Source organism: Syngnathus floridae, chromosome 6, assembly GCF_059516105.1.
Source record: "Syngnathus floridae isolate MCC-2025c chromosome 6, RoL_Sflo_1.0, whole genome shotgun sequence".
Lineage (NCBI taxonomy): Eukaryota > Metazoa > Chordata > Actinopteri > Syngnathiformes > Syngnathidae > Syngnathus > Syngnathus floridae.
The window spans coordinates 16,559,403-16,586,051 of record NC_142418.1 but is presented as its reverse complement, the minus strand read 5'-3'; the positions used below and the strand labels follow the sequence as shown (position 1 = coordinate 16,586,051).

The window sequence follows — 26,649 nt, the reverse complement described above, 5'->3', positions numbered from 1 at the left end:
ATTATTCTCCCGCTGGGGGAACGTGTAACAGCTTCAAGATACTGTACCTGTTAATAAGAAGAAACCTGACTTTTAAAGGAGACATTATGCCTTTTTTTTTATTTATTTAAAAGTTCCCAGGTGTTTTAAGCAAATGTCTGTGGCAAGCTTTCAAATATCTTATGCAGCAAAATCTTTGGGGGGCATCAGGCTGTTTTAAGGGGGCGGTCCTTGCTCATGGAGAAATTAGCAACTTCTAAAAAAAATAAATAATTGAAAATAACTTTGACCCCCTTTCCCCTGAATCTAATAAGGATTTAAATTATGTGAAGAATGTGTGTCGTAAAAATCGAACGATATTAACACACACACATGCAAATATTTACATTCTGCAGTCTCCACAAAGAAGTAATTAGCCATGGGATAAAGCCCAAAATTAATTGTCCATCAAAAGCAAATGTAGTGGAAAATATAATTTATGGAAGGCTGGTGAAAATGGTGCACTTAAGCAAAAGTCTACATTCACTTGATTAACATTTAATTGGATTACTTTCAATTTTGAACAAGATGAGTTGAGAGATTTCCAAGAAAAAAATAAATTCTCTAACTTTTAGGAAAATGGCTGTTCATGTGTGTTTGGGAGGTCAAGCATCCCATATTGTGCCACTGGGGCCAAACCAAACTCCCATTTGAAGCCATGTCTGCACTCAATGTCGTCCTTCCTCCACTTTGGCCCTTCAGAAAGGACTTGCCCTTCTTCCTGTCAGCTGTCCGCTGGGACCGCCATGTTGCCTCATTGGCATGCTAAAGAGGCCCTGATATTACATTTAAAGAGGGACTTACACTCGCCTATTGAGGGCTTACATCCAGGGCATTTTAATGTTTTTTGTTTGTTTGTTTTTTTCTTCTTCTAGCAGCTTCGGTTCTTGGAAGTCATCCAAGTAGATTGAAAAGATAAGCGAGGTTGTGGAGCACGCATAGAGGGAGCTTATTGACAGCGTCGAGCTTGGACAAATGGAAACAATACGCTTGACTGTTAGCCACTGACGGGCTTTGCTGCTTTTATTATTGCACGAGGAACATAAGTGTCCCAAGTGGGCTTTTTTTTCCCCCTCTTTCCCCAAAGCTTTTCTTTTCCTTCTTTCTAGAAAGCCAATCCACAGTAGCAATTTGTAAGTCAAGAGCCAGGCAGAATGGCCGATGTTTTTTTTTTTTTTTGAGGCGGTTGAAGTGGTTGCTCGAATTTCCCCTCCCATGTTTACTTCTCGATTCTATTGTAGTTCTGCTATTTGTTGGTATAGAGTGTAATTATTAAATTTATCATAATGAAAATAATTTTTTTTAGCTGTGCCAAATGATTATGAAACGTAAATGTGGAGGGAGCAAATAAATCAGCGCGGGGTGTGGTGGGGGGGAAACAAAGTCGGTGACACGCTGATAAACCCCTGCCCCGTGTTTATGTGCCATTTTGCAAGGAAATCAGAAGGTAATCATGTATGAGAGCCGAGGTTAAGGCGCAATGTAACAGACTATTAAGTTTAATATAGATATGTAGAGTAAGCATATGTGTGTGGGCGGTTGGGGGGGGCAGCATGAATAAATCTGGGTCACGCCAGCCTGCACGCTGCTCAATTGAACTCTCAATTAGCCTCTGCACCAGCGTTTGATTTCTCAAATATAATTCTGTGACTATTAATGAAATGTTGCCGCTTTTCAGCAGATCCTAGTTTCGTTCGGAGCCGTTTGCTGTTTTCTGCCTTAACCCCGGGACACAGAAGTTCAATACACTATTTGTTTTTAAAAATATTGCATCAATAAATATAAAAACATCATTTTTTTGGGTCCTAACTTGCAAATTGTGGTGCTGTAAATGATTGGAAAAAATAGTCATTATGAATATAATTTTCAAAAATATAATTAAAGGCAATCGGTGACGTTGACGCTGAATTAAAACAGGTATACACTTGTTGAAATGCACTATACCCTATCATGTGAAAAAGTGTGTGTGTGTGTGTGTGTGTGTGTGTGTGTGTGTGTCTGTGTGTGCGGCACAAAGGCATGATGAAAGTGATCTATCACATGACGCCAAACACTACAGTCAAGTGAGTGGCTGCTCTCCGTGTTGCCTTCAGGGGCTCCTAATTGGATCTGTGTTTTGCAAGACTCTCAGACCTCCATGACTTTAGTGTATTAAAAAAAAAAAAAAATCCGCTTTTTGTTTTGGCTAGGCATCATTGGATTGCCCCCCAACCCCCCTCCTCCCCCCATCTGCACGGGAGGCAAAAGAAATGATGTGATATTAAATTTCAATAACACGTTTTCCCAGCTCCTCCAGAGTACAAGCAATCAGATCTTAAATTGGATCTGTAACGTATGCCCACTGACCCACAAATCGTTTGGCCATCAAACAGACTCATTACGTGGCAGATGAGTGTTTGTGAGCGGAGCGCTTGGGCGAATTGGGGGGGGGGGGTCGTGTGTCGTACCGCTAACACGGACAAGGTATTTAAAATTTTCCTTTTTTTTTTTTTTTTTATAAATGACATGTTTCATTTCTTCCAGAGGGGATGCGCTTCAGACCCTCCAAAGTAAATGTTGCTAAAAAGTCATCAAGGCAGAATATTAAAATGCCATCAAATAAGAATCTCACTAATGCGATGGGGTCGGGGGCGGGGGGGGCAGGTACACAGGCGGCTGGGGTCAGGGAAGCGAGGTCGTGTAGGGTGGGGGGGTGTTTCCGGGAGAAACACTATTTGTTCCCCTTGGCTGGCTTTTTTCCCTCTTCAATAATTTATTAAACTAGCTAACCCCCTGCCCTCCCTTTTTTCTTCATCTTCTTCTTCTCTGCCCGTCCACATCATGTATCGCTTAGCTTAGCCCACCAAAAGGTGGAAGTAGTTCAACTTGCCTCTCATCTAGACTTGACATCATTTATAGTTTGGGTGTGCCTTCATCTTGGATGCCTGCAAATAGTATTCAGGGGGGGTCATTTCTTGGTTATTACATCCAAACATGGCCGCCCGTGTTCGTCTCTTCCTTTTGAGGCCATTACCAGGCTGACAAGCCACCAGCTGTCTCTAATTGCCCACTAATGGGGGTGCGTCGCTCTGACCGTTTGCCCGTGTGTTGCGTTCCAGCTTCGACAACGGGGGTCCTTCTGGCTGGGCAAATCAAAGCGGATGCAAAAAGCCGCATCGCGTTATTACGTCCTACCTCATTTCTTCACCCCCCCCAAAAAGTCGGTGTGTGTGTAGGTGTGTATATGCTAAATAAAGGTTTATTTGAATGAGCTATTACCTGGATTCGAAAATGTGTCACACGTGCCATTTTCCGCCATTGCTGTTTTCCATTCTTGTCATCCAAACCTTCCCGGAAGACGAGGGGTCTTCGACCGTCCCCCCCTTTGCGTCATCTGGCCCCGCTAATAGATGTGAGAAGGTCATCAGACATTAGCGGCGGCGCGGGCACGTTAGCATTTGTGCACGGCGTTGGGACAGGCAGGCCTTTTCACGGTGATGAATGGCTTTTTTCAAGCGTTCTGCTCTCTAGTTATGAGAAGGCTGACCTGGTCATTGGACGACTTTATGACGCTATAAAAAATGTATGTCAGTTCGCAGTCTCTAATGCCATCCCTAAATGGGGGAGGGGGCGGCGGGCGGGGGCGGAATGGTAAAAAGGCCATTTACCGTGACTCTAAATAGCTCTCCGACCGCCCTGTTATTCTCCTTTTTGATTTTTCATCTTTTTTTTAATCGCTAACGTTTAAATCCCGCCGTGGGTTTTCCCACTTAGCTAACAAAATGTGCTACCACATTAGTGTCATCACCTGGTCAAATCAAAAACCGTTCAATCCCAATGTTGTCATAATACCTTCAGCTACGGTTAGCTAATTCCGCATTTTTAGCATTAGTCAGGTCCCAACCAAATTATTCCACATTTAGTCCTTGTGCCACCTCCGGAACTTGTTGAAGCGTGAACACCTGAAATGTAATCAAAACCCCTCAAGAAGTTGGAGGGGGATAAAGGAATGTTTCCATTACCAGATTAGAGAGGCAAAACAGAGCCATAGTTGCGGCGCTGGCGGTTGGCAGTTGGGGGTGAACCGCATGACTCTGTCTCTTGGCCAACAATCAATCATGGCTCTCTCTGCAGTCTCTTTAATCTGAAAACAGCTGTAATCTGCGCTCATTGTTGCCCGACTAGATTGTTCGGCAAACTATTACCATAACTGTCAGCCCGAATCGGAGAAATAATCTCGTGGCCGGGGACAGATGCGCTACCTCTGCATTATTGATACGGTCATCCGAGGGAGAGGGGGGAATTATAAGACGTAGCTCTATTTACAAAGGGAGATTGGCCCGCCGCTTGAGAGTGACTGAGTCGGACAGGCAGCGCTCGAAAGTGAGATACGGCTGAGCCCGGGTGGAAAAAACACATTTCCTGGCTCGTCGAGGGTCAGCTCACCCCTCGGGTATACCTCTTTGCTGGAAATGAGTCACCGGCATACACAATGGACCGATTTCGGGGAAGTGCTTTCTCCTTGGGCTATTTTACCGTATTCTAATACGTACTGTATCTTGGTTTTGTTTTGCTTGTTTGTTTTTTTTAACCCGGTGCCATGACCTCAGTGTTTAACTCATAGCCGGGAATAAACGTTGGGTCCCCCGCAGGGATTTCTTGTTGTCTACCTAAATGAAATTCAAGAATGTTAAACACAACATTTCAAGTGGCAAACCACATCAACTAATGCATGTTTATTTATTTACTTGCACTGTAGGTGTGGATGGATTTGGTTTCGGAGATAGACCTCAGACATTTGAACCGTGAAACTTTGGACCACGAGGCCGTCCGGTTGAGGGTTCACTCCATCGGACGGTTTTCCCCAGCTCAGGACGGGACATTGACTTGCGTTAGTCTCGGTGCGTTACAACTACGACTGTACACAGCCATTATTTCTAACTCGGGGTCACTGATACACACCGGTACACACCAGTGAGTCGTTCACCTGGCGTGGGATTGGTTCCACCTCAGTGACCGCATGTGAGAATGGTTGTTTGCATGTACCCTGCCGTTAACCGGTGACAAATTTGGTCCACCGTGCTCAGTACGGAGAGATATTTGTGAATTCAATAATAAGTCAAAAATTGGGTATTAAAAATAAAACATCTTTTCTGGAGATTTATAAAACAGGACAATCTAATCCACAACAGATCCGAAATTCCGTTTTTCTGCCGAGTTATCCAAATACTTAACTCCCTACAGTGGACAACGAAAAAGCAGTCATGGGAACTTGCCGTCATTCAACATGATTTGACCTCCCCTAAAGAACTAAACAAAGTCCGACATATGGTATGTCAAAACCACTTATACAACGTAAAACTCGGATTATTTACCTAAGATGTCTTTGCGGTACTCATGTATAGAAACAAACGGCACATTGAAAAAAAAAACATACCGCAAATGACTGTTATGAGACAGCTCTAATCCCCAAAACATAAATCTATATTTTTACAACCCTCACTGACATGTTATACGTGTACAGTTAGTGTTTTGAAATGTTTAAGCGGACCCGGTTTAACGACTATATAAATTTTATCGTCATCATATGCTCGCAAAGCGAGTCCTGCGATTTCTACTCCTGTGCAACTTGTATATATTAAATTTAGACCTGGAACTGGCACCCAAAAAACTCTATTTTCTATTATCGTGTTGAGCAGTGAGCGAGTTCCAGTTGGATTCAAAACTTCTGCTTCCATGTTTTAAAATACTTCACTGATTTCGTAGTTTGTGTGCTCGTATTCCGACAAAATGCTCAGCGTCAACTATTTGCCAGGCTTTGCTTTGTTGCAACATGTGGGCCCTTGTTGGCAAAAGGCCATCTTTGGCAGGCTCCTGAAAAAGCGATTACAAGCGCTGGCATATGGATGGACAAATAGTCCCCCCCTCCCCGTTCAGCGCATCCAGTCTGTGCCATCTTCACGCCTTCAAAAAGAGACGTGACGGATGTGCGGAAGTGTCGGCTGGGCTCGGGCCAGCTCCCGCTTTTGGGCAGGCAGCGTGAAGCTTCTGCTTTGCTGTCGATTCTGAATTCAGGATGAAAAAGTGTGCAGTCGTCTGTTTGAAACCTTAGCTGGCAATGTTGACATCACTTGGAGCAACAATTTTTCCAGCGTGGGCAAACTGCGGGTTGCGTACACCTCGGCAACATCGATATGCAGTACTGAATTGAAGACTCAGCTCCTCTCTCGCTTCTCAATACGGCTGTAATATTAATCGCTCTTGGCAAAGGATAAAGAATACATACCTGTGATTGTTATTTTCTCTGTTGCCATACTTTCGATATACGGTTGCGTAAATGCTAACAATAGCTGCCACATGGATGCTAATTGTTAGCTCATGTTCTTTTACAATTTCCTTTTGTATGTTAGCTCTTTAAATACTCAGAATGTCTGACAGTACCATTGTGCTATTGATTCATTATTTAATTTTTTATTTTTTTATTTTATTTGTATTTATTGTTATTTTTAAATATATTATGGTTATTTTTCGTAACCATGTCAAAATCAAGCCTTTGTTAACTTACGTAGAACGGAAAAAGGTCACATTTTTTTTATACCCCAAATAATGTGGTATTAACTTTTTTTTCCAAATCTATGGATGCTCATTAATCATCCTGACCTCCATATATCGCTTTTGCACACTTAATCCCGTATGTAAATTTGATCACGCATTAACACCGGGCTCACATGCCGTTATAAGTCGATGATACAGCTTTCAAATTGTCCCATGCGCTCTTATTTCTAAACGCATTTCTTCATGTCTGGAGCTGTACAGGCGCCAGTCGGTGGCAGAGGTGGCGCGACCTCCTCGGATCCATAATTCACACCTGTTAGTCGACTTCCCCCTCACTCCCCCCCCTCACCCTGTCATTTGTGAGTATACTCAGGATTAGAGGTTAACAAAAGAGAAACAGGCCAAACACCGCCGCCGCTACAACAGATCAATGTCAAGTAAATAACCTTTTCTACCTTATTTCCTGACTTGTATTGATCCGTCTGTGCTGTCGGCACTCTTTTTCATTCGCTCGCCACACACATACATACTACACCCACACGACGGATTTTAAAACGCCGTTAACTGCCTTGTTTTTATTTACAGTCTAAAAACGATTCCCGTTAAAAATACGGATTTAATTGGCATATTTTTGTAGTATTTTTTACTCTAATTTATATTTGGATTATTTTGTTTTTATTATTTTTCATGTATATAATAGTTCATTGGTTTCCTTTCCATTTCTATCCACTGTCTGTACATCAAATTTCTGAAAGGTGATCAGTGGAAGCCCCTGTGCTAATTTTTTTTAAATTTTATTTTATATTAATGAGCCACTGCTCCTCCCACCCCTCGACCATGGGGTGTGTTTATATATTACTATTTATATACAAGCATCTCAAAAGGACATTTCTCATAATAGAATCGATTTTGTGTGAAATCTTGAAAGAGATAAGATGGTCGTCAAAGTTCCGGACAAGGATGTGCTTTTCTACAAATGTCCAAAGACAGAAGTCTTTCTTAATTTATCTCATTTTGGATCTTATTGGATTGTGCAGGTGTACCAGAGAAAGAGGGACAAGATATGGATCTTCTTGCGTGCTTGCTAAAGCAAACATTTTCATTAGCCGCGCCGGGCTCCGAGTGCCAAAGGTGGCGCGGTAATAAAGAGCACCTGCTGGTGTCACACACACGGCCCGGGGCTTTTCTACTCTGACTTCTGCGAGCTACTCGAGTCATTCGATATGGTCCCGGTGACATAATGTCACAAAGACCACCGGTGATGGCATTCTTTTTGGTGAAACCCAAGGAGTGGCTGGCTTGCCCTAAGAGTTTCTTGAAGGTTTATTGAAAGCGACTTTGACTTTGCGGGTAGTAAACTTGCACGATTTTTTTTTTTTTTTCTCTACCATCTCAAAAGTGCTCTGCTGGTTTAGTGCGGGTCAGCGACTTTGGAAGATAACGTTCTGCTTGTTGTTGCAGAAGTAGGCGCAGGAAACAATAAACTAGATCAGATTATATACCAAGTAGAATTTTCAAGAATGCTAACCTAAGTGGAAGTTTCTAATCCAACCGTAACTTGTTCGCTGACGTCAGGTGCCGAACTAAGTTCTAATTTCAAGATATACAAGTCGCGCCTAAAAAAAGTGTCGGTTGAGAAAGTTTCAGCTGGAAATAGTTGGCGCTGATATGGAGCAAAGGTCACGGGAGATGATTAATAAATAATTTGCACTAAACGTCGTTTGTGCAGAAATTTTTTTTTTTGCACGCACTGGCTTGTTATTGTTCACCGGCTTTTCGGCGAAAGTGAAAGTAGGCCCTGCGGTTTAAAGGGAAAAAAAAAAATGGAGAAAGCTAAAGATGTTCTCCACGGTCTGAGGTCGCTGACCTTTTCTGTAGCTGTCTGCGTTGCACCTCGGGGCACCTGCTCATGTCAGGCCTCTCTTAGATTCCACAAATCGCGGTTAGCTACTGGTTATTTTCAGCTACGCTAAGTGATCCCCGTGACCCCAGAGGTCTGACGCGCTGTTTTTTTTTTTTTTTTTTTTTTTTTTTTTTAAGCTACAAGCCACAGCCATCGCCTCCGGATCAAAGTCTTCAAAGTCGGGTTCTACTCAGGCATCCATTGAAATAAGAGCTTCCGGCTTCCACGTTTAGTGTACCCAGCCACATCGTGGCCTGACTTGACTTAATCCCTCGTGCTCCTGCCAAATCGCTGGCCAACATGACCTGCTCCACCCCTCCCACAAGTTAAAATGCGCCCATGTTTCCTAACCCGACGAACACTGACGGATAGTCGGACAACAAAGTGGCACAGGCCAACTTGTATTGTCTAGCAATCGGATTTTTACAGTTTTGAAAATATGACACGGTTGTTTATAAGTTATGGACGGCAGACTGAGGAGAGATATTGTACTCTGTTCCTTCCATTCTCTCGCTTGCGTTCACTTCCCTTTCCTGTTTCCACCGCCGTTGCGCCGTTCCTCCCCCTGCCCGCCCGGTCCGGCCTAGCCCGGCAGGATGCCGCGTCTGTGGCCCCTCGGCAGATAATGTGACGCACACGTGTGCTGGCGGAAGACGGGGGGCCGCCGGCCACAAAAGGACGCCCCCGTGCTACGATAACACGAGGAAGCGAGGGGAGGAAGAGGTGTCTGCAGGAAGCCGGCAGGTCTGCTCGTGAAGGTCCTCACGGAGGGATCGCACTTATCTGAGACTGCGGGTGACACCCCTCTGAATACACACGTCGACACACTCCTCACTCTTGACACCCCCCCTCGTCACGGGTGGAAAGGCTGACAGGCTTTTTATTGGTTGTCATCACAGCGCTCGGGATAGTTACAGAGCACCCAGCTGCGACAACTCAAATTGTTGTAAATTGAGCCGCTCGAGGTGACACAAAGCAAGCGTCTTTGGAAAGAACGGATTTCGCTTTCGCAATTTCAAATAGTTCCCAGGTGTCTTAATGATAATTCAGCCACTGAGAATTTCAGCAGGCTGACTTTACTGTACAACCCCCCCTTCTGTCTTCCGAATGATAAACTTACGAGCAGACCTCATCCTCCAGAAACGCCCCCCACCCACTCCCCCCTTTCCTCACCCGTTGCATCGCTTTACATTCCCCAAACAGATGTAGTCCGGGGTGGAAATTTGCCATGAAATTGGGAGCCGCTTGGTGAGGAGCTGTTTTCATGACAGTGCACTGACTGAGCACATCCAATCTAGCCACATACCCCCCCCCTCCCCCCTCCCCACCCCTGACATCCTCACCTCTTATTATGAAGGGGGCGAGTGGGTGGGCTGTTAGATCTCACGTCTGACTCAATAAATCCTTGGCGGGTTTTTTTTTTTTTTTTCTCGATTATTCAAAGTACAAATGACTTTGTGACAACCCCAGCTTAAAGATAAACTAGCAGCCTGCCATTTTAAGGTCAGCCTCCATCCAAAGTAATCATTTGTGGTTCTAGAAAAAATGGAATGTTCTCCCAAAAATAATATTTGTGCATGCAAAATTCACAACAGGCTTCCAAGAAAATATTTGCGGCGCTAATCTGAACTTCACTCGACGATAAAAGGGTGTTGACGCTGCTAGCCAGAAAAATATGATGCATCATATCATATTTCCGTTTTTTCGCGCTTATCGTCCTTGTATTCCTACTGACTTTGCGATAAGGGGCGGGGCTTAGCCGGGAGCGGCAGCCTGTCAGTTGGAGAGCCGCTATAGACAAAGCTATCGCCACGACGACGAGTTCCCCTCCACAGGTGCGGCACGCGAGACCCCGAACCCATCAAGGTGCTAAATTGCTCTTTTATTCAACGTGTAGATCCGAGTCCTCCCTCACCTTTTGCTCCCGTCTCCCTCCGACGTGCTTTGGGCTTTTGTTCACCTCTCATATTTGCCCGTCATTGTCACCACGTCGTGGTCGGTTCCAGCCCCGGAGGGCAACGGAGCAGCGGCGAAAGCAGAAGCGGCAGACGCGTCACCCTCAGTCTCTCAATTTGCTGCTTTTCATTACCCGCTCTAGCCGACCTACTATTTCAGGCAGGGGGCAGACATGGCCATAAAAAGTCTGGACCGGTGACCCCCCCCCCCACCCATTCCCCCCCCGCACGGTCATGGTCATGGGTCACTTAGTGAGTACACGCTGGAATTTGCCTCGCTACGGAAATCCCCAACGGGTGAACGACACTGAGACACTTTCGTCTTTATTTCATCTACAGTAAACACCCCGTCACGGGGGGGAAGGGGGGGTCCCACAGGTTCGCGTTTCCGACATTTTTACAGATATACTATTTGGGTCTTACTCATGTATATTGTTGAGTCCCCCCAGACACCTCAGGCTGAATTTAACCTTGTGCAACTACGATGTTCAGTAAAATCGGAAGGTCAATGTTTGCACTTTAAAATATGGTGTGAACTTTCTACTCATTACAGGTAGGTTTAATTTGAAATCTTGATTTTAATTTGTTTTGCATAAGTTCAGTTTGGGGCTCACTTCTGGACCATGTTTCCTGAGAACTACCCTTTATATCAAAATTTTTTTGCTCAGAAAATTCACTTAGCAGTCAATTATTATAATTTTTTGGACAAGTGATCTTGTCGACCTTCTACATATCATCCATATTACAAGAGACAAGATACCAAAGAGCCGAGTTGCGGGCTGATGTTGCAGCTGGGAAAAAAAAAAAGACAATGGCTTTTTGTATTTACTCGAGTTTCCTTCCCTAATTGAGTCAGCAGCGACCAAAGTGAAGCGATACAAAGTTTTTTTTGTGTGTTCTATTTAGAAGAAACACCTATTTTGCGAGGCCATGCTGGAGCAATTAATACATTTGCCTCTTGTGGACTTCTTCTATATAATCTATATTTACACCAATAATACTTCAGAAATAAATAAGTCTGGGCTCCCATGATGACGATGATGGATATTTTCCAATGACCCCCAACACGCTTGCAGAAAGTCTTCCCATTTCTCCCAGATCGACAGCCGTGACGGCAACTAATATTAACTAGGTGCGATCCAATTGTAGTCGCCTAGTCGCCCCTCCCCCTCTTGAAGATTTTAGTACTCCAGCCACTGGTTGTGTCCCCCCTGGCGCACACTAACTGGATTTAACCACTGCAGTCTTGACAGTGTTATGAAGCGTTCCTCTCTGCAGGGATGATCTGTTGCTTCTGGAGCTGTTAGTTATTTCCTCGTGTTTTCCACAAGCACACCAACCCCGCCCCCCCTTTCCCATCACCCCCCATTAACACGTAACACTTAGGAGATCGGCGGGTAAATGATCGACTCGCAGGACAGTTATGGGTCTCCGGCTGCAGATGACGGGGTGCTTTAAAGGCGCCGTAAATTATTTTGAAAGTAAAAGCAAAGGCGGGTGGTTAGGTGGGCGAAGGAAGGTGGGGTGGAGGAGGGGGGGGGTTGTCACGCCATTAACATGCTTTCTATTAGAAATACACACTACACATTTCATTTAGCTGACATTTGTGTGGGCTGCTACAATTAAGGGAATATGAGGCTTTTCTGTGCACTTTGTAACACTTAATTGTACACGGGAGCCGTGTTGGCTTTAAAAGAGTTAATTGGAACAGGGAGGGTTTTTATTGAGGGCTGGTGGGGGGGGGGGTTGCTTTAGCAGCCCCTTTGACCCACAGGCATACACCTGGTATTGGGTCAAGTTACAGCTCGGATCTAAACGCCCACGGGTCGAGACCCGCTGCTTGGCGCTTGGCCTAATCTAGGGGTGGGCAAAGGATAGCCCGAGGGGCTAACGATCGTCAGCGTCTTTCATGAACCCAGCCCACCTCGCGTTTACATTATCGAGAGTTTGTCAGTAGTTGCATGCCCTTAAGAAATTGTTTTATTATTGAATATTTTTTTCTGGATATAATTTGTATCAAGATTGTTGTATGTATTTTTTGAAATGTAAATAATCAGTAAATGAAATTATTATGAATATACTTTCTGTGTATATATTATAGTGTACATTAACAATATTTTTCATTCAATTTAAATAAGAATCAGTTTAAAATAATCAAAAAACTAATAAGAAATATTTTATAAATAATTGGTTAATTAATCAAAGGTGGTTAGTTTATTATAAATACATTTTTAACAATATTGGTTGTTTTCAAATAAGTGTTCAAAATAAAAAGTCAATTAGTGCACACTCCTGTTTTACGTTTGACACACTTGAATATCATTTCTTTCTTTAGTAGATCGTTCAGTTATTTTCATCCACATTCATTTGTTCATTCATTCATTTTACGTCATCGACGAACGACCAAACCCGAGCAGTTTATCCGGCCGCTCTGAAAATCAAACTTGGAAAGTCGTCCTACCACTGCTGTGATTCCTCGCAAGGCAAACATGTTGGATGGGAGGGAAAAAAAAAAAAAAAGTCAGATGTTGTCTTGAAAGGCTGTCTTCTTTTGGCGCTTCCTGCCAGCCTAGCCACAAAGTGATGATTTAGCACTTAAAGGATGGGGAAGGGATTTTGTGGAGCATTAACCTCGTCGTGATTTATGAGCTTTCTGAAATATGAGAAGTACATTTTGTCTTTACACATGTTGGAGTGGGCGTACGCGTGTACAGTGTGCGTGCGTGTGCGTGTGGCTGAACCCCTTTGTGTGCTTTTTGATACTGAGAAGACTTGAAAAGAACTCACCACAGAATTTAAATCCACACATGCAACTTTTCTTTTCCTTTCTTGCATAAAATATATTGTTTAAAAAGAAAAAAACTGTCAGCAAGTCTTATGCAAGGCTCCGTTGTTGTGGTTTTTTTTTTAGTTTTTGCCAAAACATTGTCCATTTAACTTTAATTCAAACGATCAACACAGCTGAAAGCACAATGTGAATAAAAAAATCTACATAAAATAAAATACTACTTATAATAAAAATTACTAGTACAAAAAATAATAATTAAAAAACCATTTAAAAAATGACACCCTTTATAAAAACAACATAACCATAAAAATACACTAGTACAAAAAATAATAAAAAAATATTTTTTTGAGTTAAAAAAATTACAGCCCTCTTTATAAAAACAGCATAGAACATAAATACACTTTTTTTTATGCCGCTCTGTGTCCCCTTTGCACTTTGTGCCCTTTGACCTGGGGCGTGTCTGCAAGCTAATTAGGAAGCAGCCCGAGCTTGTGCCAAAAGGCAATGCAGCAGCCAGCACACCAGGGGGAGCAGTCACACTGCTCCTTAAGCTCCCCAATTGTCTGGAAGACAACGAGGAGCTCGGAGCCGTCCCATCTTTAGCCCGTCAATGGATATTCCTTGCATGATTACATACATAAGCGCGCTTTGGTTCCCCTCCCTGTGCCTTTTACACTTTGCTCAATTGCACCGCCTGAAGTGGCCCCCGCGGCTCCTGTTTCAAATTATTCCAGCGGCCTAATCCCCCCTGCCTGAGCCCGCCCGACTCCTGCGCAACATGCAGGAAAGAACCACCGGTGGCCAGACAAACATGAAAGTCAAAATACTCTTTATTTTACTATAATAAAGTTCAGGACATTAAAAAAGTCAGCAAGTAGTGTTGCCTAACAAAATGGTTCTAACAAAAATAGTTTAATGAAAAACATTTAATATGAGAGCCACAGAACTTGTCAAATCTGTCAGTAAGACAAGATCCCCACAGAAGTGGTCCGTTTTGTCCTTTGTCGATGCCAGTCACATGACTCAGCACTTCTAACACAATAGACTTTCCCAACGCCAAGCCATTCAGCCCTTTTCCAACAATTGCAGAAAGACGACTCGACGGAATGTGCCATTTTGTGTACAGGCCAACACAATGGAGGCCTCGAGCGGCAACAAAATTGTTCTTATTTACGCCGGTCTAGTTACAGAAATGTCGCCTGGACGTGAACGAGAGCGTTTAGTGCATACGGTGCTTGGCGGGAGTAATCTCGACCAAGAAACGATGTTGACATTAAAAAAAAAAAAACGCTCAACATACCACCTGCCTGTCACGATATGTTGCGAGCATAGAATTATAATTTTCAGTAAAACGATACCCTGGTGGGGAATCACTTGCTCTGCTACTTTAAAACATCCAATTTTTTTACTCTGTTCATCGTCATGACGGTTAATTTTTTTTTCCATATTTGAGGAATAATTTTGCCAATTTTCACGAGGTCACAATTACCTGGGGTTGAAATCCATCTTTGAAATTTTGCTTTGATTCATGGGTAAATAATTTTGACACATTAAATTTTGTGTATTTACCAAAAAACCCTTTTTAAATTATTTTTGTTTTGTTTGTTACTATTATTGTAAAAATTAATAGGCATTTATATTATTATTGGAAATCTACTGTACTTTTCTGTTAATCTTATTTAAGCATTTAATTTTTACATTCATTTTCATTGCTGCTATTATTACTATTATCATTAGTAGTAATCAACTGCAAACTACTTGCAATGCTTTTTAAAACAAATCAATTTCATGTATAATACTCATAATCCCTTCAGGGAAAATTGAACTCCCATTTGGCGCTATATTTAGTGCACATTGGCCAAATAAAGCATTCTGCCTTCAAGTAAAGTAATTGTATATGCATGGCCAGCCTTATCTCATTCCATTGCACCTTTTGATCTTAAAACGCAACGTTTGCCTTATTGCACACTCCAAACTTATTGTGTGTGACCCTGTGCCTGCGCGTGCGTGAGTGCGATTTGTCAGGATCAGCTAAGCGTCTCTATTAGCAGCCTTCCCAAAGTTGCTTATTGCTCCATATAAGTGACGTACGACGGCGCCTCCATTTTGGTGGCAGGCAGTTACGGGGCGGCGGTGGCGATCACGTGAGGAATTTCTCTGGCTGCCCTTGGTTTAATAGGGTGTGTGTCTGATAGATACTCCCATTTCAGCAAAGTAGTGCACAATGCAGGCGACTCGCCCCCCTCCCCTGCCCATGGTCGTCTTTTTTTATTTTTTATATATCCTGTTCCTTTTAATGTGCCGTGTACGTGACACTTATCCATGTGAACATTTAAAGACGTGAAAAAGAAAACAGCAGCTTTGCTTCACCTGTTCCAGTGCAAACGTAATTCATCCAAATAAAGAACATTTAATTCTGAAGTGTTTTTTGATTTCGAGAATTAGCACTTTAAAGTATCGTACTTTATTAAAAACATAATTAAATCGTCTCTTTTGCAAATTTCGCTACTACGAAAATGGATTCGGCCACCTGGGGGCAGTGCAGTGGCTTACAAAACAAAGACATGAAGAAGAGTTTCACAACTGACTCAGTAAGCTACAATACTAAATCCATTTTCAGACAGTATTGTTTGTCCCTACGTGTTGCGCCACCGTTTGTGTTCAAATTTCGTAACACCAATGCTATTCGTGAGTCGTTTTGCAATATTTGTTTCGGTGGTTTCAAATACACAAACACATAAAACTTTAATAGCGATGTTTCATCGTATTGCTATCGTCGCTTCAAACACTCACTGGCCTTCTTTCCATAGCAATTGCTGAACTCTGACTTTCCCACTCCCACACACACACACACACACACACACACTCTGATTTCCTGTCTTAACAGATGGAGGACGGCGCTGTCGTTCTGTCGCTCTTGGCCTTTCCCTTCCTGCGGGAATCACCTGGCGTTTGCGGCGCGGCGAAACAACTCGTTTATTAAGTTTCCACGCTGTTAATTTCCCGCTTTGTTGTGCCTCTCAAAGACTTCAGTTTACCATGTGGACTTCCTTCTCTGCACCCGCCACCGTCTTCACATGAAATACGTCATGGCTATTAAGTGTCTGCTATTGTCCCGCGTATGGTTACGTGATTATGAATCAGTATTTTTTGGTTAGCTTTTGTAACTTTGAATAATTACAGGGCGGTCAGGGCAAGATTTCACAGTCAGAATTATTTGTATCGTCCATGTGCTTCGGCCATTTTTGTTTGCCCGCTGCATGCACCACGTACACAGATCTGCCGACAAAGGAAATTTAGAAATTTGATTTTTATCAGAAGCTAAAGCATCCCTGCCTTTCCCAGTCCTGCAGTGTGACGCTTCCCCCAAGCAGCAGCTCACACTTGAGGTGTTTTCATGTCAGACCAGCAGTGAATTTGAGCCCTCAGGGAGGGAATGAGAAAGGGGCGTGGGGGGGGGGGGGGGTACTCAGCGACTCCCCCAGAAGAGGCCGAGAAATCTATACAGCAGATGTATGACGTTATATGGTCAAACTGGCAAACACAAAAGGTCTAAAAACAAAAGTGGCTGAATTAACAGAGAGGCTTTCAGCGGCGTGTTTTGAAAACAGCCCAGCTGAGCGCTCGCATGCATCTCCTCCCTCGCAGCTCTCTTTTCTCCCTGCCTTATATTTACCCTCTCACCGTCTGAGTCTCCCGGCCACCCCCTCCGAGACGAAACGCTTGAAAAAGAAAAGAATGGACACCATTTTTGCTAATTAGCTGAAGACTTAACAGGCGCGGCGGCGTTAGGCAGACTGGAAGGTTTTTTTTTTTTTTTTCCTTTTCCATCCGCCGTCCACGGGCTGTCGAGCGCCTTGTGAAGTGGAGGCCGGCCGGCTAAAAGCAAAAGAAAGGCGAAGAGAGAGCGCACAAAATGCTTCTGTGAAGATGTTGAACAGGCCTCCAGTGGGGGTTGAACTCCGAATGAGGGGAGGTGCCGCAGGGGCTAATTATTAGTATTTAACATTTGGGCGCAAAGAAGCTTTAAATTGGAAGTGTAAATGCTTCAGAAGCCCTTTTCCATCTTTAGAGGTGCTCATAGACGTAGTCAAGTCGGCGGGTTTATTTATCTAATACACGTTTTGTCTTTAAAGCCATCCCCTGTTCATCTCGGGGTCAATCAATGTGTAGGGAACCACCATTTTGTTTCCGTGACTATATCAAAAACTTATTTTTCGAAATAGTTTCGGTGACATCCGTGAGTCTGCGTGTGAGTGTTTTGGTGTGAGCTGTGGCAAACAGCAGCTTTTGCCTGATGGCGCTTATTGTGCGTGTGTTTAGCCTGACAAAACAAAAATAATGTAAAATATACAAAAACGAAAACATGAAACCCCAAAATGCCTCATGAGACGCTTCTTTGATTTTTCTTCCGTCATCCTTTGGTCATTATCCAAAGACTTGACGAGACGCTTGCACCGGTTGGGAATGGATTCCACTCCTGGGATTCCACTTCATTTTAATAGGGACAATTGATTTGATTTATGACTTAGAAGTCAAGCTCCCTCTGCATCATTCTACGAAGCAACGAGAAAGATTAGCGGTCAGTGTTAGCAACACGCCAAACTTTAGCGCATGCAAAAAAAAAAAAAAGACGACTGCACCCATGAAGGGGAACGGGAAAGATGGAAAGTCCAAACATGTACGGGACTTATAAATTAGGAGCTGTCAGTATTACAATGTATATTAATAGTCACACCTCTTTTTAATGAGTTTGGCATTGGCAGCTGTGAGGAAATACAAGCCATCACAGCACCCCCCGATGAGAGAAGCTCTAATAAATCTCACAGAGCAAGGCTCACCATAAATATGTATCGCATAAGGCATCTGTTTTACATTCTGCATATAAATCAGCCCCGCCGCTGAATAGCAATGAATCAGACGCCCGACGCTTGATTTGATAACAAATCGACGGCAAACTTGGGAGGGGAAAATTTAAAGCCCCCTAACAGGAGCGCTGAGTGCCGGGGTCACTTAAGAGACATATTGGCTGTGTCTAATCTTTTACAACTTGGACATTTTCAACAAAGAAGGACTTGGCCCTCATCTCCCCTATTTGATGACATTTTGACTCGAAACGACTCGTATTTATTTTCAAATTACGGTTAAAATTGCTTTTGACTAATGAGGTCAAGCATCTTTAAGCGGGTTGATCGCTTATTGATTTTTAACTTATTCGTCAATGCATGGGTCGGTGGCTCGGCTCCACTTGCGATTGACGGATTGTGAATATTCAACAAGTGATTGTCGGCCGTGTGTGTTACGGTGGTTAAATTTGCAACAACCGCTTCGTTGGGTACAACTCCTCATATACAATCATTTTGCAAACATGCAAATGAGCCGTCAACAAGCGGCTAAAGATAAGCAGCCCTCTTTGGACGTTTCTGGAGAGTTATTACTCGACGCTAAAATCAACCCCCCGTTTTGCAAACTGAACGCTTTTATTGCGAAACAGCGGCGTTACCTGCTGAGTAGTAATTTAACTCGGCTCCGACGCAGCGTATAGAGTCGACGTTTAGCGAGCGAGGCCGTTATCAATGAGATATCTCTGCTGGATGCCTTGTTTGCCTCCCAATTGATGTTTACATGGGAGGCCAATGCGAGAATAATGGCTAGGAGGATTAAAACAAAACAATAAAACATACCCATAACAAGGTGGGCTAGTGGTTACCATGTTTGCCTCGCACTTTTAGGTTCTGGGTTGAAATCCAGCCTCGTGGAGTTATCCAAGTATTTATTCTTAGCGAACTTTTGAGGTCCGACTTGATGTGGTCGAGTGGGTGTCGCGACCCCCGGCATATTCTTGTATTTGGGAACTTCGGGACCAAAAATATAAGCTCGACTATGCTGGCTGACTTGCAAACAGAGCAAAACAATCGGAGAGACGGAGAGTCAAAATGGGAGGCCTCTCTACAAATATACAAACGATATTGTGATAGCAGCTGGGCTCCAACATCTGTCTGGGAAATCAAATATCCGGGGAGCAGATGTTCACATATAACCACTGGTGTTATTTTTTTGTACTTCACATTGCCCTTGGCCGTTAGGGCGCTCCGAAAAAAAAAAAAAAAAAAAACTTGAGTATATCCACACTGACGCAAAGGCTGCACTGTTAGCATAGATTAGCTTAAGCTAACATTACCAGTCCTACCTTCTGAAAATCAAAACAAATGTTCAGTTGTCAACATTTAGGTTGTTTGGGTTGTGACTTTTCGTTGTTGCATCATAGCAAGTCAACTCTCCCAGAATTGAGAATTAGCTATCTCCAAAGACGGGACGCCAAAAGGAAGAAGCAGAAGCTAGTTGCGAGGTACATCTAGAGAGCACGTTGTTCTCCCCTGTTGTTCGGAACAAGCAGATGTGTTCGCTGAGATTCAGCAGTCTTTGCTCGCTGCAGGGCTTGCTTGGAAAAAGATGCTTGGCGATAGGAGCTAAGGCAGCTCAACGTGATCTCTTGACCCAATTAGCTTTGGCTATTCAATATTTACCGTTTGATTTTTGCCGTAGAATATGTGGCAAAAATATCTTCGTGTAGATTGGGAGTAAATCGACAATGGATACTCTTCTCAGTCTATTACAGAAGTATTTACTGATTTCCGGTTGTATTTTTTTTTTTTTTGTGTCAAAGATAGCCTCAGGTTTCAAACCATAATTGGCATTGCTGACCTCCAAAGGTCATTTTAGAAAGCTTTTTTTTTTTTCTTTTTGAATAATTTTCAAACTGTATGGCTATTTCAGCAGTTCAACTGACAAGTCACGCCACGCATAGTGAAATATTTTGAGTATTTTCGCAATTTCTATACTTCATGCTTACAGCTAATGCTAACCCCAAATTCACCATCTCATTTAAAATACGAATAAATTGTTGCTAATTCGAATGGGATCGGTCCCTAACTCCGCAACGTTTGACAATTTTCCCCAAGCCGTTGCATACACCGTATTAGCCTTTATGTGCTAATTTATCATCTTGAGATCCAGGGTCAGTCAGCGGTACTTTAAAATATTTACGCTAATGAAATCCCGCCATTAAAAGAAAGATTATTTCATGTCTAAGTCAAGACAATTGTGCAATACACAGTGGAAAAATCTCATTCAAATTGATTTGCCTCATCACGATTTATACTTTCTGTCGACTAAAGAATAACTAAAGAAACGGCCCGTGACAAATAAAGCAGATTACGGAGAAGGTTTGTTGTGAAAAATGTTCTCTACCGCTGGTTTGCAAAAACGCTCCGCAGCAGCATGTTCAGCGAGGCTCGTCTGTTGCACGGCGGGAGTATTTGGGGATGATTAATTGCTCTGTCGTGTCAACGGTGCGCGCCAAACAGCGGGATCCTCTGCATATGTAAATACGAGCGGTCCCGCCGCAGCAATCTAGAACAGGATTAACACCGGCGAGTCTCAGGATTGGGACCCTATTCACCAATCTTTTCTATTAGCGCTGACATCCCAGTCATGTTTGGCGAGACAAAACATCCCTTTCCTTTCTCCTGATGCTCACGCATACATCTTGTCATGAAAAGCTTACATCCTCCCTCAGACAACACATTCATCTTCGACACTATTTGGCTAATAAACAACGCATTGTCCTCAGCGTGAGGTGACACAGGTGCAAATAAATAGTGGCGTCATTTTGAAGACATCAAAATGCTAATGCTTATACATGCTAGCTAATAGCGGTGGCAAATCATTTGATTAAGGCCGTTTGACCAAGACATCAAAATGCTAATGTTTATACACGCTAGCTAATAGCGGTGGGAAATTATTTAAGTTAGTTTGACCTCAAAGAACGACTGGGAAAACTATCTAGTATCACCGTGACGGCTAGAATAATAATTTGGATGTTTATTGTATATTATTGCAATATATATTGTCCGACTAAAAGGAGCAAGGCTTTGCGAAATGAAGATGAATCCAACACTTCTCATCTCGTAACGCTGCGCGGCTTTTTATGGGTGAACTCGCAGCCCGCTGGCAGGTAAAGGATTTACGGGCGCTCCATTATTAGGGGGACGGCACGGAAAGAGAGGCAAATCGCTATGGTTTTCCGAGGATGTTACGACCCCATCCTAGATTACGCCCGGTGACAGGTTTGTCATCGCTATGCGCTGATGTTCCGTATAGAGTGCTCGGATGTTATTAGCGTCATTGCTCCTAATGTGTCTGCCCCCCCCCCCCCCCCCCCCCCCCCCCCCCCCAACCCCGTGAGGACGACAGGTCATATATTGTGCACATCAGTGGAGGAAAAGCTGAGAGCTGGAGATGATTGGATATGCGATTGAGTTAGAAAGGAATTTCAACTTAAGTCATTTATGTCATGCTTTTGCCTGAACCCGCCGCAGTTTCTATGGCACCTGACCTAGTGCAAAGTGCGGACTAAGGTGGAGTTTTTGATCTTTTGGCAGTTTTGTAGAAGAGCGCAAGTAGGACTGGGCGTTTGCGCCGTTGTGGGAGTGAACACAGACGACTTCAGAGGGCCTTCGATCATTTCCACATTTGATTGATATTTATTATGATGATTCATCGACTGACATCGGTCTTATTGTCAGCAATGATATAATGAATTAAAAACATTTGCTGGGGTTAGGGTTAGGTGAATAGTTAACCGTATGGGCCACTGTCTAAAAACTCTATATGAGTTACTCATTCCAAATACAGACATAAAATATCGATATTTTTTAAATATACGTATTTTCTTTGGTGTTTAGACTTTCATTCACGCATCTATTAAAAACAAAATTCACATGACCTAGAATAACTCATCAGTCAAGACTAAAGTTTAGTTATTTATCCGGCTTTCGGTCACTGCCAATCAGTCGGGACAGAGAGCGACAAAATCCCCCCTGAGACGAAAAAGTGCTGAAACCGCCAGTGTTGACAGGTACACCAATTTAGGAAATTCCCATTTTCTCTGTAACCCGGGCGAGCCACACGGTCCGACGGAACGTTTTGTATATTTTGGTTGGGATGGAGAGCGGAGTTGAATGGAGTGAATATTGCTGAAAGAGCGTCGCTCGCATCCAGACGCACACAAAAGGTGGAAATGAAATGACTTCCTTTTCTCGGGAAAACACAGGCGCTCTTGACAGAATAATAGCAGCCGGGTAGATGAACAAGGTCCTGCGCCGCCGCCTCTGAAACAACGGAAACTCTCGTGCCGCCTGCTTGCTTTATTAAATGTGAAGGGACACACTCCCCCAAAACAAACACCCTGTCCTGAACATTTGACTTCATCAGTGGCAGGATATCGTAGCTAAAGGTTAGTCCCTTTTGCAATTTTACTATCATGGTGATGACGGACTCATCGATGTTACTCCCCCCCCCCCCACAAATATCACATTTTGAGGTAAAAACATGTGCATTTGCTAAAGAAAAAAAAAATGAACCCACAGATCTCCATGTAGCATCGAAGCGTCTCCACGACATGTTTTGAATTTTCACGGGCATCAATCTGCACACTGTTAATGATGTAGGACATTAAACAACCTCATTTGAGTCCCGGCACTTCTCCCGTGTTTTTTTTTTTTTTTTTAATAAAAGCTCCGTCCAATCAAGCAAATGATTCCTCTTGTGCAATATGATAATGACTGCGTGTGTCTTGAAGAGGACAGGGGAGGGCCTCCATAGATTATATTAACGCCGTAAAAGATAATTACCATATGTCTGCGCATCCTGTAAACTGATGCGCTTGATGTTTGTATCGAGGATTATTAAAGTGTCTTTACTTAATTACTTGAGACTCCGCTTGAGTGCCGATCCAGAGTCGGTCATTTTTCAAGCTCTGTGGAAAGTGAACTATTGATTCATGAATGCAGTAAGTCCTTGAGACTGTTGCCATAGCTTTTTACCAAATTTTGTTATAATAGGGGAAAAATGATAAAATATAGATTTTTTTTTTACATATATTTAATTATTTTATAATAATTTATTATTATTTTTAATTATTATTATTATTTTAATTTATTTAAAGTTTTACCAGGTAAGACAATTGAAAACACTTTCTCATTTACAATGGCGACTTGTTTTATTATATTATTTTATAATTCTTTTAATTATTAAACATAATTGCATCTATAAATCCCGCAGCAACTCTGTTTTACACCCATTTTGTAACTAAAGCGCTGAGTTGCATAGTTACATGACATGTTTGGCATCTCTGAGTGTGAGAACTCATTGTGCGTGAACTCGTGTATGTAATTTCATTATTCAAAGCCAGCGTACAATTTTTTTTTTTTTCCACCCTTCATCATTGTAAGCGTCGCTGATGTTGATACTTGACCTGCGCAGGTTATCATTTGTGTATACCTGAGCCCCGCCCTCCTCCCCCCCGAATACCCCGAATCAATTGTCTGCTAATCTCTCACTCTCGCTTTTCAATTGTGAGAAAATGTAACCAGCGTGAGGGCAGACCCCGTAATGGCTTGACCTCTGTGTGCTTTTTTTTTTTTTCTTTCTTTCTCACACAAACAAAAGGCCTGTGAGGAAATTTGAAAAGTGGCTTGATAATAATAAATGTTGAGAACTCTTCACTACTCAGAATACAGGATGAAGTTTTACCAGCTCAAATATTTACTTTTATTCATGATTACAGCTTTGTACCATTTGAATTTTCTCCGTAATTAATTTGATTATTATTAGCGCTTCCTTTTTCTCCACCATTTGAATTCATGGAAGAAAAATGTAATTTCACATGAATAGGGGTGAACATCGAATATTTTGGATCATTTATCTTAAATCCATGACAATTTTATCCGCTTTGTAAATATAATAAGAGGACTACTTTTCCTCACCGTCCTTTTCTGCTCACAAAATACAAGGACATCCATACATAAACGTAATAGACGACGGCTATTAAGCGGTCAAGTCATTGAGGTTGACATAAGCACCTGTAATGAAACTAAACTGCAAAATTGTCAACTTATCTTATTTACGCCATTGTTGCGTGTTTTGAAGGTCTCCTTTGCGCGCTCGTTTAGCCCTCAATGGCGGATAATTAGTAGCTCGCTTGCGGGACCTTTGGCTCAGTGAGCGCCTGCCTGAAATGATTGGCGTCATGAAAGTTGAAGCTTCATATAAAGCGGCTCCTACTTTACCTAAGGGGGAATTCAGGGATGGAAATATTGTTATAGTCTTACAAAGTCATGCATTAAACGAGCCTTTCATTGACAGCATTCATGCTATTTAAGCTAATGATGTGTTTTGATGTTTATGGTCGTACGGTATATGTTGACATATGGCACCCAGAGGGATGTTTTGTTTTTAGACACTATTTTCATTCATATTCAACAAAAAATAAGACATCAGAATAATTTGAATGATGCTGTTAATTGCGGGCAATGCCTTGACATGAAAACCTGCAGTGGGGTCACAATAATATAAAAAAAAGAGATGTTTTAAAACCAAGGACCTGTTGTTGTATTTATTAGAAGTGAAAGGAATCTTTTGGGCAAGGGGCAGGAAGTGTTCTGCCCCGGTGGTGGTCTTGCTAAAATGCTTTTATCATTCCAAACTCATCTGACATCATTATCCTTTAAAATAAAAGGCTTATTTGTGAATTTTCCATGTAAAGCGGCTTTGAGTGTTTAGAAAAGCGCTATATAAAACCGATCTATTATTATTATTATTAGAGATGATTACATTTTTAATGCAATGCGGATCTCTGTGTGTCGCCACTTGCTAACCTGCAAAAATTACTACTTTCCTATTAGGCAGCAACTTAAGGTGCTACAGAAAGCACTTGAAAAATCAAATTGTTTGCGGACGAGCAAGTAGGCAGCGGTTCAGTATTTTTTTTTGTTTTTTGAAATTTAGCCTAATGAAATAGCTCAGCTATTTCAGTTTTGCAGTATTTGCTGTTAACCTTCCTGGCTCATCCCGATTTTTTTTTTTTTTTTCTTCTGTCTACACTCCGAGACAAATCCCCAAGCCCCGCTCGCTGCTTTTATTAAATTCGCCTCAATAAAAAAAGCTCAGACAGGATTTATTAGGTGCTCAGAGCGACCGTTTAGTATTTCCCTGCGTTATTAACTGAAAATCAATAGAAAGCAAAGAAAATGGAAGTCATACAAGTGTTGTCGCCTTTATATTATGTCGGCCGTCGGCTCAGATTCATGGTCGGTGGACTTTCTGCTTACATTGCAGGAGCTCAAGTGGAAGTTATTCATTAGAGAAAGCCGGCGGTCAGATACATTCTCCGTGGCACCTCTGGCACATCTGTCTTGGTGAGGCTGGAATGGAGTGAGAAAGGATGCCGATGTGGCCTGATAGAGATGTCACGCGCAACACGCCGCCCGCCCGATTTATGATTATTTTGTTCTTAAGACCTTTTTTAACACCATTATGAGGCCTGTACCCTTGGAAAATAAACTGTAATAGCATTACGCTTAACCCGCTCTCCCCGCTATAAAAGCCATCAGTCATTATTCCGCCGTGCCATTCATTCCCTTAACTTCTGCCATTGTCACCCCTTGTGGCGATGACAAGGCTTTCATCTTGATCTTAAACAGAGAGGCTGCTACCTGCTAATTCAATATACTCCCAATGACTCATACAAGGCTAAAAGGCTTCGGCACCTTGCGGAGAATAGTCGCCGTTCAATGTAGCCTGTTATGTTTGGAATTATTCAGAAAGTAATACCAAAAGAATTCAATTAATGGACAAAAAAACGAACTGAGGGTCTACATGTGTTGCTGCACTGTTTGTGTACAAATTTCCATTGCTTATAAGACTCAGACGACATTGATACTAGTTTTATTTGCTCATCTAAAGCTATCATGTGTTAGCATTAAGCTAGCTGACTTTTATTAATGTTTTGGTGAATACTCAACATTTACAGCAATGGCATATTTTGAATATGGGTCATTTTGGCAAACAATAGAACAGGAGGATTCATGTTGATATTCACCAAAGATCAGAAATTCAAATGATTTTGTTTATTTATTTTTATGAGCATTTTCAAACTGGCCAATTTGACCCACAACAGACCAGGTGGATGTTACTGCAACTCCATTCACCTATTTATATCTCTTGTCTCCTACCAACAATGTCCACGGGTCAATGTGACCCGCTATATCTTAAATCATACCAAAAAAAATAATTTATTTAAATAAATGAACAAAATCAAGGGCAGAATAAGTTCATAACTTCTAACGGGTCAGTTTGACCCAAGACATAACAGCAGGGTTAATATGCTATATGACATAATGGCTAAGCCTACAAGCAAATTCCACGACAGAGAAATGTGGCTTTGTTCACATATTAGGCCTTTTTTCTCAGAAAATCGTGGAAATAAAGAGCTTACCCTTGCGCTAATTTAATTACTCTCAGGGACCTCATGACAGTAATGTAAATATTCCATCACAAGAACCCCAGATACAGCCAGTAATTACTTAAAGCTTTCCTTCACATCTCTC

At 42.5% G+C, this 26,649-nt stretch overlaps 1 protein-coding gene across 1 annotated transcript in view; it reads left to right on the top strand.

Annotated features, from left to right (window-relative positions):
- alkbh3 (alkB homolog 3, alpha-ketoglutarate dependent dioxygenase) overlaps positions 1-9,874 on the top strand; it is a 52,465-nt gene extending 42,591 nt beyond the window's left edge. Inside the window, exon 13 of the transcript XR_015858931.1 lies at positions 9,043-9,874. The gene's annotated coding sequence lies outside the window, so the exon portion shown is untranslated. The remainder of the gene's footprint in view (positions 1-9,042) is intronic.
- Positions 9,875-26,649: the final 16,775 nt, after the last annotated feature.